Here is a 5,930-nt window from a genome sequence, read left to right on the forward strand (position 1 = left end):
CGCTTCCTCAATGGCGGAGACTCCTGCCGTGGCGTCAGGGACATATGACTTCGTTGTGCCGCTTTTCTACGTGTCTATTTCCCGCTTTGCTGTAAAACTTGGAATGTAGGTTCACATCGATGCAATTGCATTTTACATTTATCCGGAATAACTTAGGAACAAAGTGTCGTAACCCTTTAAAGCTCAGCTACGCCGATTTTCGAGTGTTACAGAATGGAATGGTACTCACACGATGTGTTCATAAGGGAACACTGATTATGTATGCAAAATAGTTATCCCAAACTCCTCGCGGTTTTCCAAAAAAGTGAATTTTTAGTTTCACTGACATCCCGTCTTGTGGCCCGCAAACCCTGTGTCGACGACACATTCGTGGTCTGCCCGCGCTCCGGCTTGGCATGACTTTTGGCTTGGTTTCTTCCGCCAAGCCGGCCAGTTTCTTCTGCCGAGCCGTCTGCTGCGCAGATTCACATTGGGGAAGTGATAAACAGTTCGCTATTAGGGAGCCAGTATATTTCTGGACTTCACTAAACCCACGAGGAACGTGAGTTTTTCTTCCTTCGACTGCAAAGCATTTTCTAGGCCAGTACAGTCTTCCTGGTGTGATTCGTGTTCTGTGCTGCGTGTCGAGAATGCGTGAGCGTTTTGCTCCCGTCTGCAAGAACACTTCAGCATGCAGTTCTAATGTTTCAAACCACAATTTTCCGAAAGGCGAAGGAGAAATCGATTGACTGCAACAATCGGTTACAACTCCGACTGGGTGCCACCTTCGAAAGCAGCGATTTGATCTGTTCATCTGGCTCATACGAATGTTACGGAAGCAATGCGCAACTTGTTTCACAAGAAGCCGAAGATGTCTCGTCCGGGATGCTGTGCCAACCTTATCTGCAGCAGGAGATTGCAGGGGCAGGACTAGGCAGCAGATAAAGGTAAGACGCGTAATGTTAGACAAGTCAGTCATGCGGTGCAAATTGCATCACGTAGAAGAGAAAAATACGCTATCTGTCAGTTACTGCTTCATCCTTTAGAGATTACGCCCCAGCGGGTGTATTCTCAGTACAGATTTGGAATTGCCTTATTTGTTAAATGATTTCGCAGGCATTCTGGCACCACCGAAAAGCTTGCACTCCACGTCTCAACTATCACCGTCTGGGTTTCAAGCTGAAGGCTGTCACCAGTGCCAACCAGACGCCCCTTCAAAGTTCATCTGTTTTTGTTGACGGAACAGTGACACCTGGTACTGAGACATTTCATTTTCTGATTAATCAAGTGCATTCCATCACTTGTGCTCGACTTCTTGTGTTCGTATACCATTGCTGTTGCTCGCTAGCTTAGAGCAACCATGCCTGAGGTGCCAGCGCTTTCAGAGTACATTTAAGCAGTATCATCGTATCATATGCACGGCAGCACATCTTGTGTATTTTGAGTAAGGTATGAATACAATGTTGGCTCAGCTGTTGTATTTTGGTCACAAATAAGGTGTTCTTCCAGAGCGCTCAAGGGCAGTTCAAGCAGTTTCATATGTGCAACAACACATACTTTTTCTCAGTTTTGAGTAAGGTAAATCGAAATCTCCCAGTTGATGTCTTTCGGTCCTAAATTATGTTTTTCAAGACATTCAAACAGCATCATGTGTGCAACAGTACATACTTTTTCTCAAGTGAAGTAAGGTAAATCTGTCTGCCGTGGTGTTCTGGCAGTGCAGCAGAAGCTTTTGTTGCATTCAAGTGGTCTCATGTATACAAAATCTTGTTTTATGCCTTTCTGTAGCTGCTGTACTAATATTGTGAGTACAAAGACATTCCTGCAGAACATATCGGAGCATCTTGTGTGCTATTGTTTGTATCATCTGCAGCAGTATATTGATAATGTTAATTATTCAGTGACTTCAGCTAACATTTACATTCTTACTTCCAGGTAAACCTGTCACGCAGATGCCCTACCCCTTGGTATGCATAGTTCAAGATTGTACTGAAACAATCCACCTGGAGCATTATTCTTCAATTGGCAGTGGCATTACTATCACAACACACCACCTACTGCATGTCTATGGTGCGTGTACAATGCATCAAACCTATTCTCAGGTACAGGCCAGGTGGTACGCAATTACAACATGAAACAACTGACACAGAGACCGTAAAGTCATGCCTTTTCCTCCGCGCCTCGGGTTTCATGTTATTATCCTCACATGCAGCTCAATTCGCCTGTGCTGTGCAGCATGAGCAAAAGCATATATTGTTTGTGGTCACATGACACGGAACATAAATACAGTGAAACCTTCCTATGTTGGACACCCGCGGTGCAGCCGAAGCGTCTCCTACTTATAGAGGTGTCCGAGTTACAGACTATGACGGCAACAAAAAATGGAAGAGATCACAGCTGTGAGAAATGCCTCCCTTCTTCAATTTAAGGTCCTTAATGGTACCTGGTGGTGGTGCCTGGTGCACGCCTGGTAGTGGTACCCCTACCCACTCTTCACTGATAATTATTACTGATTTTAGTATATTCAATTCTGTTCAGATTCTACTCAATGGCATTACCTCTGGAGCTTTTCGAGCAGCAAGGACTTGTCTCTGAAGCGTCAGCCCACTTCTCATAGCTTTGGTGCAGTGCTCGTTCAAAGGCTCTAGACAAACTGAAGACAAGTGCTCACATAAAGAATTACAATGTGGACTGACAGCACTTTTTTGGGCTCTAAAAACTAAAGCAACAAAATGCTGAGACCAGTATAGGGGAAAAAGGGGCAAAAGTCAAGGCCACTGGCTCATTTTGGGTCTTTTTGGTGCAAAGATGGGCCGATATTGAGGTAATTTGGCCAGGGTTTTGTCCGACTTTGCCGGGAAAACCCTATCCTACTTCCAAGATAGGGAGGTGTCCGACAGAGAATTTCGTCCCCATGTAGTTTCAATGGGAGCCTGCCCGTGCAATTAAATCATGGGGAGTTGTCCGAGGTATAGGGAGGTGTCCGACTTTGCAGGTTTTACTGTACTATACAGCATTCTACATCATGTAATCTAACAGTTGTTCACGTTTGGATATTTTAACCATGGAATTTACCTTGCATGCACCATACCATGTCCAAACACGAACAACTGCTAGAGAGCAGCATGTACTGTTTCCGTATAGCACTTATGGCTCGCGTCCTGTGATCGGAAACAGTGGTGTCTTTTTTCTGCTACAACCAGTAAACTACAGTAAAGATTTAGAAATGCTGTGTCATACCATAAAGCACTATGGGAAATGGCAGTTTGAAAAAATGGAGAAGACTGGCATTAGAATGGGGGATATGCTCTACGGTGAAATTTTTTACAGTGTGTGCTGTACCACGTAATGCACTGCAGGCCTACCACAGTATGGTAACGCTCTGAATACTGATTTGCTCAAAAAAGGAATGTGTGTGTTTCTTGTACTAACTTCCCCTTATGCAAGGTTTTAGAAAAATGTTTTCAGCTAATGGGGAGGGAGAGGACATCATTCTGGAGTCTCGTTGACCTACAATGTGTCGTGTGTGAAGGTCATTTTGAAGAGTGTAGGTGGTACAAGACTGTGTTCCCACATTCTTGGCAGTGTTGACTAATAACCATAATAAAGTAGAGGGTACATTTGTTGCTTCATATATTTGTGTCATGGCAAAGTATGTAGAGATACATCTGTCGCAACATGCAGGTGACAAAAATGCTTTTTATGCCTAAACTATGACAAATAGTTGTCTGTTCAGTACCACTAATCATGTGCCGGCCTCCATGATATGTCTGTGACATTCCAAAGTGATTAACATGTCCCATAGATGTGTGCAATGCTGAAGATGACTGTGTACCTTCTATGGATTCTTGACTCAAGAAAAGTACTGTGTGATTTGCTAACAGCGCCTGGCTGTACCTTCACAATTTTACATAAAAATATGTAAAGTTTGACGAAGGAAACATCATGAAGGTCCATGGTGAAAAACCCTGAGACGAGGGATAGGAAGGGACATACACAATGTCTCAACATAGCGTGTTTATGTCCCTTCGTGTATCTCCTCTTCAGGTCTCGCCATCATGGACGCTATCACCAGCTCGCTTGCTGTTGAACCGTTCTTTCAACGATAAGGGTCACTTTCATGGACTGGATGGCAGCCAACATGCTGTCAATAAAAAGAATAATGGAAGGAGCTCAATATGATCCTTAGGCTGTGTGTGGTCATTGCTTTCTGGCAAATGGTGACTTAGAATTTCAGGACAATGCCTGCAGTGGTAGTATTCTTGTGTTCTCACCCTTGACGACCATTGTGTGTCATCGGTCACCTGTAATCTGCTAATATGCACATAGCTAAAACAAAGTATATTTGTATTTCTTTGAATACAGTTGGTACAGCACATTGTGTTTTACATGTTCTTTGGAAAATATAAATAAAAAATTATCTACTCTGCAAGTCTCCTGTCAGTTCTACAGAGCAGCTTCGAATTTCACTAGAAGCCACGTGTGAAACCTTGACCAAACTAGTGTTGAAGGTCCGTATAGGTCATAGATAGATACTATTATTATTATTAGATCATAGGTCAGGCTTAGGTCCTGGTTGGTAGCAACGCATTTGAATCTTATTAAAAATTGGTGCAGGAGGTGACCAACATAACTAAATACACCAACTGACTCTCACAAATTTTGTGGTGTGGTGTGGTGTGGTACTTTTGAAACAACATTAATACGCTGCAGTGGTCTTTTCTCCTTTGTTCCTTTTAACCTAGAAATATTAGGTCTTCGGCATCACCAGCCTTATAGTTGCTGAGCATGCAGTTATTTACGTTGAGCACTGCAGTTTCATATTTGTTTCTCTGGACAAGCAAGCCTGCTTCCCCATTTTGATAAGAGTCTTTCAGCTTTGACAGGGCATTTGTGGACAAGGAAAACATTTGGACTATTGTGTATTTTGCTATGAAGTGCACCGTACAAGGCAGAGGACACCATCAACCATTTCCACCAAGGTTATTACATTTGTGATAAAGTACACATACCTTTTGTCACTGACTAATTTGGTGGCAAAGTTACTTGAGTGGCAGTTGTGCAATTTTAAGCACATGTTTAAAAAAATAGGAAATGGGAAGTGCTGACTGGTTGAACATGTGGAGTACCCAATATAATAATTGGGGGTTTACGTCGCGAGACAACTGAGTGTGGAATACACAGCACAGTGTAATGTTCCTTATGCTGGCAATGTTAGCATGGTTCAAGAAGTGGGAAATGTTGCACTACCCTTAATAACATCTGTTGGGCCCAGCAAACACGATACACATACCCTGATCTGAAGACACTATGCCTAACTCAAAAGCAATATGAGATCGACCCGTACGTGTTTATTTGCGAAACTATTATGAATGAAATATGGCCTGTGTAGTATAGAACAATGCGCACACTCAAGTAAACATGCAAAAAATACGTATAAGGGCTCTCGATCTACATGCCGCGATGCGCTCTACGAGATAAACAACACACTACAAAACTACATCCAACACTTTTTGTGCGGGGCAACTCTAATGAGCACTTTCATATAACCGAGGAATGGTTCAACGAATGCAGTTCGAGTGGTCACGATACATTCCTACGTCGTTCATTGCAGTCGCGATATGATGCTGCACAATATATGTATCTCGTGTAACAAGCCTGGCAATCGCACGATGTGCATGGGCAGAAATACGGCCTTCTTTCTTTGAAGACCAGTCCCCTGTCCAGGTATATGCTCAAACGATCACCAATTCTCACGTTGTTGCTCAATCGCTCCCATTCCTGCACTTGTAGTAAAAGCAGCAAACGGGTTGACGTGAATGGCAGCTGAACGGTTGAACTGCGAAGTTCTCGAGCACATAATCACAATTTCACGCCGAAAACGATGTTGAGGTGAGTTCACGGTTGTTGTTTCCATCGTTCAATAGTTCTCGGGATTACCTCTTCTTCTT

The 5,930-nt window shown here is 43.2% G+C and overlaps 1 long non-coding RNA gene across 1 annotated transcript; it reads left to right on the top strand.

Annotated features, from left to right (window-relative positions):
* Positions 1-746: 746 nt before the first annotated feature.
* On the top strand, positions 747-2,657 carry LOC135383753 (uncharacterized). Its single transcript, XR_010420045.1, has 3 exons — positions 747-926; positions 1,096-1,234; positions 1,915-2,657. It is a non-coding gene; the product is annotated as an uncharacterized LOC135383753 (long non-coding RNA).
* Positions 2,658-5,930: the final 3,273 nt, after the last annotated feature.

Source organism: Ornithodoros turicata, chromosome 2, assembly GCF_037126465.1.
Source record: "Ornithodoros turicata isolate Travis chromosome 2, ASM3712646v1, whole genome shotgun sequence".
Classification (NCBI taxonomy): Eukaryota; Metazoa; Arthropoda; class Arachnida; order Ixodida; family Argasidae; genus Ornithodoros; species Ornithodoros turicata.